The sequence below is a fragment of the Phoca vitulina genome, unplaced genomic scaffold (genome assembly GCF_004348235.1).
Source record: "Phoca vitulina isolate PV1807 unplaced genomic scaffold, GSC_HSeal_1.0 scaffold2, whole genome shotgun sequence".
Taxonomy (NCBI): domain Eukaryota; kingdom Metazoa; phylum Chordata; class Mammalia; order Carnivora; family Phocidae; genus Phoca; species Phoca vitulina.
In genome coordinates this window covers 85,065,856-85,075,838 of record NW_022589705.1, presented here as the reverse complement: position 1 = coordinate 85,075,838, position 9,983 = coordinate 85,065,856, and the positions used below count along the sequence as shown (strand labels likewise).

General features: G+C 42.4%; 1 protein-coding gene across 2 annotated transcripts in view; it reads left to right on the top strand.

The window, feature by feature from the left end:
• Positions 1-900: 900 nt before the first annotated feature.
• Positions 901-9,983, top strand: part of CDC42 (cell division cycle 42) — a 46,787-nt gene continuing 37,704 nt past the window's right edge. The window contains exon 1 of one of the 2 annotated variants that reach the window (XM_032391734.1): positions 901-970. The gene's annotated coding sequence lies outside the window, so the exon portion shown is untranslated. The remainder of the gene's footprint in view (positions 971-9,983) is intronic. The other variant, XM_032391723.1, reaches the window with a different exon arrangement.

The following is a 9,983-nucleotide window of genomic DNA, read 5'->3' as shown; positions in this document are numbered from 1 at the left end:
CCGCGTTCCTGACCTTAGGGGGAAAGCTCTCAGTTTTTCCCCATTGAGAATGATATTCGCTGTAGGTTTTTCATAGATGGCTTTTATGATATTGAGGTATGTACCCTCTATCCCTATACTCTGAAGAGTTTTGATCAAGAAAGGATGCTGTACTTTGTCAAATGCTTTTTCTGCATCTCCAATAAATGAAGTATTATTAAGATAAGCGATTTTCCTGTAACACTGGGAAACATCTGAGACTAAGATTGAGAGTTCCTATTCTCCCAAAGCCTGCACACTAGCAGGGAAGACAGATGATAAACAGGTGCTGTGAGGATAGGGTGATCAGGAAGGCAGTGACATTTGAGGGCTGAGAGCCAACCAAAGGCTGCTGAAGAAGAGGAAGCCAGGGGAAACAGTGCGAGGCCTTGTAGCAGGGAGGAAGTCCCGGAACCAAAAGACTGCCGAAGTGACTGGAGCGAGGGACAGTGTGGTGTAGGCAGATGAGAAGCGTGGCGCGCCACGAAGGACCCAATGCAGGCCTGGGAGGGGGGTGGTCTCAGGCAAGTCATTGCCCGCAAGCAAGTCAAAGCCTCCGTCTCTTTTTTTTTTTTAGCCTCCGTCTTTTTTTGCAAAATAGGGATGATAATACTTTGCCTCAGAAGGTTGAAAGGAACAAAAGCATTGTTAGTGGCAGCGCTTTGCAAATAACTGTAGCAAACACAACCGTAGGAGAAAGAGGTGCAAAGCTTAGCACCGAACTAGCGACCCGAGCCGGTCGGCGCGTGCGCGGTAACCGGCCAGAGCCGGGGCGGGGGATGAACTCGGGCCCCGCCTCCAACCGTTCCGCCTGGACTCGCCTCCGGGCCCCGCCCACTTCCGCGGGCACCCAACCCTGCGTCTCCTGCGTGCTGACGTCAGGCGCGTGCCCCTGTCCGGCAGCCGAGGAGACCCCGCGCAGTGCTGCCAACGCCCCGGCGGAGAAGCTGAGGTGAGTGCGGGGCCCGAGGCTCCCCGCGGGAGCGGCTCCCGCACCGTTCCGTCCCCGCCGCGCGGTCCCCGGCCTCTCCCCGTCCGCGGGGACACCCCGCCTCTGGGATCCCGGGAACCCTGGGAGTGCGGGGCGCGGGGAAGGGTGTCCGACTCGCGCGGCGCCGTCCGGGGAGCGCGGGTCCGGGTTCTGTCGGGGAGCGGAGGGGAGAGGGTGGCGGCGGGGCAGGCGGGGGCGCTCGGCCGCCGAGAGGGGCGCGGCCCCGGCGCGGGGTGCCGACCTGAGGGCGCGGGCGGGGCCGGGCTGTCACCGGGAGCGGCGGAAGTAAGGGGTCACACCCATCCCGGCCGCCTGGGGCCCCCTCCCCCCCGGCCCGGCCCCGGGGGCTCCGAGGACGGGTGGCGGGCCGGGGCACGGAGGGCCGGGGCCGCGGAGCCGCTCGCGGGTGGCTCGGGCTCCCGGGCCGGGTCTGTCCCCTGCGCCCCGGCTTGGACTTCCTGCTTCTCCGGGCGCCGCCGCGGACATTTTGCGGCGGGCGGGGGGGAGGGGAGCGGAATCGTAGCGCGACGGGGAAGTGGCGGCCGGGGAGGGGGCGGCTCGCGGACTGCCCCGGGCTGTGCCTGCGACGCGCTTCCCTCCGCAGCCCCGCGGCCCGGCGCGCGTCTGGCGGGCCGGGTCGCTGTTTCTCCAGGCTCCTTTATTCCGGCCTTAGATTGAGTTCCTAGCACCATTTCCGTTTGCTTCTCCAATTCTCCTTGCTTATTCAGCTGAAGCTTCCCTTTCAGGGAGTTACCTAACCACCTCTCGAAACTGTCGTTCTGCCGCTTGCTTAATTCCTCTTATAAGGGTGAAATTTTCTTTGTTCATTTGTTTTTTCCTCCCCTTTAAGTCCAAGAGAAATGCAGTGTGGAGGATTACGTCATCTCAATATAAGGGGTGAGAGTTTTAACTCCTACAAGTCAGGGACTCACCGAATGAAGACAGCGTTTTGCAGCCTCACTTGGGCACTCAGTGGCACATCCTGCCTGCTTCCCAACGCATCGTGTTCATAGACGATCCTTTGAAATCTTTTGGCTGTCTCAAAGGCATCTAAAAGCCAGGAAGGTTTAAAATCTCAAGATTAGCTTGTGCCAGGGATAAGACAGCATCTACAGCCACTTGTGTAGGCAGTAACTTTAAAGATCCCGTTGCAGTCCAATGAAGTGATTTGTGAGAGCATTTCTTTGGTCAAAATGACTTTTTCAGACTGTTTAACTTCTCCCTTATGACTTAACTGATGCACGGTACAGACCTAAGTTGGCTCACGTGCGCTTTTTGTGGCAAGGGTGTGGTGGAAAGAGAATCAGTTCATTTTAGGCCTTACCTTTGCTTGCTAGATAATTTAATTTTATGATTAAAAACGAATTTCGGATTTTTAACCAAAAACACTTAAGTAACATTTTCAGACTTTTGGGATCACAGTATTTGTTCCCCAGAATATTACATACATCCCCAATTGTATATCCTTCATTGATTACAGGGTTATAGCATAGAAAAATGTTAGCATTGTAAAGCAAATGAGATCCCATTGTGTAATGGCATTGTAATAAGGGTAGTTCATGTTGGAACAAGTACTTTCTTATTGTTTCTCTTGTGTGTAGAGAGAACATTGCTTGTTAAGAAACACTTAAAAGAAGTGGTAGGTTTAAATCAACTTTTTGTGGTGTGTAAGGTGTTGTAGATGATTGGATAGGTATTGAGCTTGAATCTTCTGAAATACATCTGTCATAATGTGGTATTTTGTTTTAAAAACACTCCCTGCTGCCTTATTTCTTGAGACTTCTACATTTAAGAAGTTTAAATATACATACATCAATTTGCGTCTTTCCTTTTAAAATATAGCAGAATGGTTTAAATTTACAGTTTTTAAACTGAGGCAAGGAGATAAGAGATTGATAGTTAACTGAGTATTAAAAATGAGCTGTTTTCTAGTAATTTCTTCAAGACCCGGAAGGTATCACATCCTCTTAAAATGTTTTCTCTTACTAACCAAAACCTGTATTCAGTTAAACTTAAGTTTTTTGTGAATCTAAGGCCCATGTTACAGCAGCAGAGGTCAGCGGGCTTAAATCAAACGTCTGTAAAATTCTTAAAGCCCAACGAGACCAAATCTTGACATTTTCTGTAATTTCAAGATTGGTTTTCCTTTATTCAGATACTTTTCCTGCTTAGAAAAGCATTTGGTCTATTAGAAAAGCATTTCTAGTTATTTTTAAGATGGTTACACTAATAAAATGTTTTGATTCAAGAGCTGTCACATTTGGAAAACTTTGAAGTACAATTTATTGTGCCTGTCTGGGAGTAGTATTTATAGGCATTTTTGGGAGTAAAAGTCAGATTGTCCTTTTATTTCTAGATACATTTTAGATGCATTTCTTTAGTGTTTTTAGGGTCTTTTTGAGAGGATAAGGAACACAGTGAGAAGCACTTCAGTCTATAAGGGTTAAGGAGGGATTACTATTTTGTTAACTTACGTCCCATGAATAGTTCCATGTATCCTCCTATATTAAAGGGCTTCATTCTAGGCTTTTATGATAATGCCTTATTCATTGTTCTCTTTCAGAACTATTAGTGTCCCCCACCAGAATGTAAGTGATATGAGGGTGGGACTTTGACCTGGCATGGTCACCCCTGTATCCCTAGCACCTAGAATAGTGCCAGATACATAGTAGGTCTCAAGAAATGTTTGTCAAATGAATGAATTTGATGATGTCTGAGGGTTAACGTTTTCTCTTTCTGCATATTCCATAGGCTTGTTTACTGTATTTCCTGAGACTTGTGCTTGGGCAGCCACATCCGTATTCAGTCTCATTGCAGTGATGATTACTAATCTACTCTTGCCTGATCTTATCCATCTGTTTAGTCCAGTGTCTTCCATAGCTGTACTGTCTGGACTGTTCACCATCGCTTAGAAAGTTTTTTCTGATGACCAGTTCTTATTTAGACTTTAATGTTTGCTTCTTTCCTCTCTTTCTTTTGTTTGCTATGGCAGCTTATTTTTGCCACTTTTTCCACTTTGCTCAACAGTATCAAATTCCTGGTCATGTTATGCTTTGTCCCTTACCAGTTTCTACTTTTAGTTACTCATCCTTTCAGTCCAAAATATTTTTGTTAAAGCAGTTTTCATTACTTATTATTTCAGTTATGTTTGCTACTGCTTCTATTATAATTCTTGGATGTTAAAACTCTTCTTCCCTAGTTGGCCCTGGGACATTGGTCTCAGAATGCTTATTGCATGAAGTTAAACCAGGTGTTTGTTGTTGTTGTTGTTGTTGTTTTTAATTTTTTTAGGATTTTATTTTTAAGTAATCTCTATACCCAGTGTGGAGCTCGAACTTACAACCCCAAGATCAAGAGTTGCACACTCTACCGATTGAGCCAGCCAGGCACCCCATGAAACCAGGTGTTTTCCTCCTTTAAAAAAATATTGTAGGGGCGCCTGGGTGGCTCAGTCGGTTAAGCATCTGATTCTTGATTTTGGCTCAGATCATGATCTCAGGGTGGTGAGATTGAGCCACATGTGGGGCTCCGCGGTCGGTGCTCGGTCTGCTTCAGATTCTCTCTCCCTCTACCCCTTCTCCCTCTCTCATGCATGCACGCTCTCTCTCTCAGATAGATAAAATAAAACATTACAAAAAATACTGTAGAGAAATATTTATCACATATTTAGCTATTATTAGCTGAAGTCCAAAATAGTTTCTAATATAGGAAAAAACTGTATATTGTTAAGTCCTGGGATTCACCAATAATTGGCCATCGGTCACCTCTGTTGCTCACTCAGCTCTTTAACTCGTGCATCATTTTCTCCAAAAGTAAGCCATTCTGATTTGCCATTTTATTTTATTTTATTTATTTATTTATTTATTTATAAAGATTATTTATTTATTTATTTGACAGAGAAAGACACAGCTAGAGAGGGAATACAGGCAGGGGGAGTGGGAGAGGGAGAAGCAGGCTTCCCGCGGAGCAGGGAGCCTGACGCGGGGCTGGCTCCCAGGACCCTGGGATCATGACCTGAGCCCAAGGCAGACGCTTAACGACTGAGCCACCCAGGCACCCCGTGATTTGCCATTTTAATTCTGCTCTCTTGGGAGCTGTACTACTAGTATCATAATTAAAGGTGTAGACTCTGGAACCAGACTGCCTGGGTTCAAATCCTGCATTTACTATCTATGTGCAGTCTAAGTAATGTCTTTGTGACTCAGGTTTACCTTCTGTAAAACAGGGCCCGCAATAGTCCCTACCTCACAGTGTTGTTATGAGAATCAAATCAGTTAATCTGTGTGAAGTATTTAAGACAATTCACTGGCACATACTAAGTGCTCTATAGATGTGTGTTCTTGTTATTATTACAACCTCTCTCAGGCCCTCATGTTTGAGAAGCTGGGTTTCCCCCCCAAATCAAAATTAAAACAAATTTTTTTTCAAATCAAAATTTTAACCACCCCTCCCCCAGATTAATATCATGAAACCATAAAAATTATTAAATGAAGTGGAGATTGTTACCTGCTTTAAGTTTTTGTCTACTATCTTAACGAGTGTTACATAAACAAGGGTGTAAAGTCAAATACAGTGTGTGGACTCTGGACCGGCAGCATAAGATCACCTTGGAGTTCCATCCCAGTCCCACTGAATCAGAATCTGCATTTTAACAAGACACCCACATGATTTTTATGCACATTAAAGTTTGAAGCATCCTCTTTAGACTGCTAGAGTGATGTCTTAAGGAATTTCAGAAACAGCAGTTGGGTGCTTTATTTTTATTTTTCCTCCTACTTAAGTATGAACTGGTTTCTTTTAGGCACTGTAGCAGTATGTATTGCAACGATCCTAATCTGAAAGTGGGTGAAACCGGTTTGGCTTTTAAAGAAGTGAGTTATAGTGTCTTGCGTATTGTGTAGAATCGCCTCATGTCTGTGCTCACTATCAGGAATGCAGAGTTCTTAAAGTACTGTTTACCGCTTAGTACTAACTAATCTTAAGTTCTAGTTTAGAATATCAGTTACACTTTTGAACTCAAATGACGTTTTATTGAAAACATTGTTATGAAGGATAATTCCTGTAATTGTTGGTTATGAAAACAGGTGAACTACAAAGCTGGCATTTAGCTGGTGAAATATAACAAATCTTTTCTGTTTTCTTTCCTGAAATAAACCATATTTCTAATCTCAAGGGAAAATATTGATAACTAAAATCTAGTCTTATTTAGCTACCATCCTTTTTTTAAAGGACTAGATTGAATTTTTCTCTAATAACTTTTCCTTAAACTGTTTGGTGTAGGAGAAATCCACCGGTACTATCCTTGTGCAGTATATGCTTTAGAGTAGTGTTTCCTAATCCTTTTCAAATCAAGGCAGATGTAGAAAAGTATTCATATGCCACACTGAAGTGAATGGATGAGACTCCTCTTGGCTGGCTAGACATGTTGCAGACCCCAGGAGAGCTGGGGGAGCAGTGTCTCAGGCACTCTTGTGTCCGTCCATTCTGTTTCAGGTGGCAGTATGAAGCCATCTAGTGTTGGATATTAAGGCACAGCCATCCTTTTCAGCTAAAAAGATTATGACTGCTGTTCCTTGTGGGAACAGAAGAGATTGAGAACAGAACAATGAAGAGAAAATGAAACCAGGGGGGAGAGATGGAGGTAGAATACAAGGAGGCTGTTAATTCTTGTTAAGGAGTATGAGAAGAAGATTCCTTATAGAAGAAAGCGTAAGTGAGGTTTCAGCCACAATCCATTTGTTTTGTTGATAGGCAGTTTAAGAGTATTTGTATATTTTGGTTTGCTTTGAAATCTGTTTAAAAGCCCATGAAGAGCTGGGGCGCCTGGGTGGCTCATTGGTTAAGTGTCTGCCTTTGGCTCAGGTCATGGTCCCAGGGTTCCAGGGAGCCTGCTTCTCCCTCTCCCCCTGCTTGTGCTCTCTCTCTTTCTGTTGCTCTCTAATAAATGAATAAAATCTTAAAATAAATAAAATCTTAAAAATAAAAACAGATGAAGGGGCGCCTGCGTGGCTCAGTCGTTAAGCGTCTGCCTTCGGCTTAGGTCATGATCCCACATCGGGCTCTCTGCTCAGCGGGAAGCCTGCTTTTCCCTCTCCCACTCCTCCTGTTTGTGTTCTCTCTCTCACTGTCTCTCTCTCTCTGTCAAATAAATAAATAAAATCTTTATAAAAAAACAGATGAAGAGGAATGAGAAGTAATTCAATAAAGTTTCTTAGCAAGTAATTGTTGGTATTTGTGGGATTTTCATTATACAACCTATTTTTGTAGCAACTAGTACTTATTTCACTAGCTGAATGCTACTTGAGAGGAGCTTGATTTTAGAATCTTTTGAAGTGGAATTAAACCATCTATATATCACTCATTGATTCCCAGAAAACCATATTTTTATTATGGAATTTAAGATTAATGGGTTTTAAATAAGCTAGTAGATTTTATTTATTTTTAAAATATTTTATTTTTAGGGAGAGAGAGTGCAGCTGACCCTGGGGGGAGGGGCAGAGGCAGAGGGAGAGAGAGGGAATTTCAAGCAGAATCCGCGCTGAGCATGGAGCCTGACGCAGGGCTCAGTCTCACCACCCTGAGATCATGACCTAAACCAAAATCAACAGTCCAGCGCTCAACCAACTGAGCCACCCAGGCACCTCAAACTATTAGATTTTAGAATGTAAATTTTCATTTATCAGTTAACTAGAGAAAAAAAATGAATAGTTCTGTGAATATTAGAGTGCTAGGGTTTAAGTCAATATCTGATGCCCGCATTTGTTTCAGAAAGTGTCCAAATAGAATAAATAGTACAAAATATAAGCTATGGAAATGTTTGAATTATTTTAGGTCATATTATTTATTTGCTCTGGTCACCACGGGGCCAAAGCGAGTGTTAGATCATTCTGAGGGTTCCTAAACCAGTAGAAATGGGGGTAGGGGATAATTTTAATTTTAAGAGTAATGCCTGTGTTTTTCTAGTGTGTTTCGGAATACCTGAGGGATGTTTCCAGGGGGCGTGGCATCAAGTTGGAAACTGTAGTTATTATATCTCCATCTTGGGAATTCCTAATCTACATAAGTTTATTAAAGGTTCAGAAAAGTTAGGAGTCTGTTTAATTCAGTGTTTCTTAAACTTGTTTGATGGAGTCCTCCCTCCCCTTTTTTTTCCTGCTCCTTTAAAGTTTTGGGAAAATGAACTGGGAGGCATGGTGTCTGGTGGTTTATTAATCTCCATTAGATTCAAGGACTGTTGGTGTGGCCAAACAATGCTTGCTATGGATAGAAGAATGGGAACAATTTTCTCAAGTTCCTGAGGCACGTGAATGGTAGAGACAGAGACTTCAGCAGAGACCATGGATGATCTGTTCTTGGTTTATTAAGCCCCACTCAAGAGGTGTTGCATAGAAATTGCTAATTTGCAATTTCTTGGGATTGAACCGAGTATGTTATATATAAAACACATCTTTGGGGTCTCTGGGCAAGTAGCTCCCTCTCAACTTAAAACTGGGGCAAGGCATTGGAAGGGAGAAGCAGACCAATATTAGGAACTGGAGAAGTGATTGTCCAGTGGCTGCAAGTGAATCCTCTGAAACGGAGGTCACGATCTCCAGTTTCTTCTGTTCTTGGATCAGTGATCCTAGTTAGAGTATTTTACTGTTTTCCAATATTCTGAAAAGCTTGCAGTTATTTCAAAGCCAACATTTTAATGTTCTGATAGTCATAGAATTCATAACTGTTTTATTATTATTTTTAAAAAAGATTTTACTTATTTATTTGAGAGAGACAGACCGAGACAGAGAGCATGAGCAGGGGGAGGGGCAGAGAGAGGGAGAAGCAGACTCCCCGCCGAGCAGTAGCCGGATGTGGGGCTTGATCCCAGAACCCTGAGATCCTGATCCGAGCTGAAGGCAGACGCCTAACCGACTGAGCCACCTAGGCACCCCCTGAAAGTCATAGAATTCATAATTGTTTTATTTGTGATTCAAAGAATTTCTATGATGTTTTTAAAAAATAATTGTTCACATATATGAGAAGTTAAGTTTTTTCAGGAGCTTGTACAGTAATCTATAAAGTCTTTGTATTTTACCATTTGACATTTCTTTTGCTTTCTCTTCCTTGTCACACATACTCCTCATCCCTGCCCCCAAGAAAACTCCTACCTTGGATCCTATCTTTTAGATGAATGTTTTTTTTTTCATGTTGCACCTATTACATGGCAGTGAAGGTATATTCTCCTAAAAACTTGTCCGTGGTTCTAGTTAAATCAGAGTCAGGAAAAATCATTTCACTTATACCAGAGATGGGAGAGAGGGGAAAGATATAACTAGATATAACTTTATATATCCAGGTCAGGTTTAGATACTTAGGTTGGGCTGTGGTATTTCTTTAAAAAAATTACTATTTTTCAGTAATTGAGTACATTTTCTTCAGGAGCAAGATTAATTCATGTCCTGGATGTGACCGGTGTTAAAGATACGAAAGTTTGTTTTCTGCTGGAACCAGATTCTTTACCTCTGCTACTTTCATTTGGAGAAATTAATATCATTTTTGCTCTTATAAAATATAAATCTGTCTCTCTTGCTTTCAGTCTCTATTTTTAATATGAAAATGAGATGATTTTTTACAAATATTTAAAAAAACACCAAGTAAAAATTTTTCGAAAAAAAGAAACAATACATAGGAGCACCTTTTAAAATGGACTAATTAATGGTAAAGATTTTTATGAAGACCTAAATCCTAGAGATAATTTTTTGGCAGTTTTGTGATTCCTTAAGTTCATTATACACTTTCAGTTAATTTAAATCTAAGTGAATTGTTCCAAAATTAGACTAGATATATTTTCATTATCTAAAACTACTGAGCGTAAGATGTACATTAACTATTTCACTGTGGTACAGTTGCAGTCACAATGTGATACACCTAATTCGTAGGAATGCTGCTTTTTTAGGAGGGTTTTTTTTTTTTTTTTTTTTTTTTTTTTTTTTTTTTT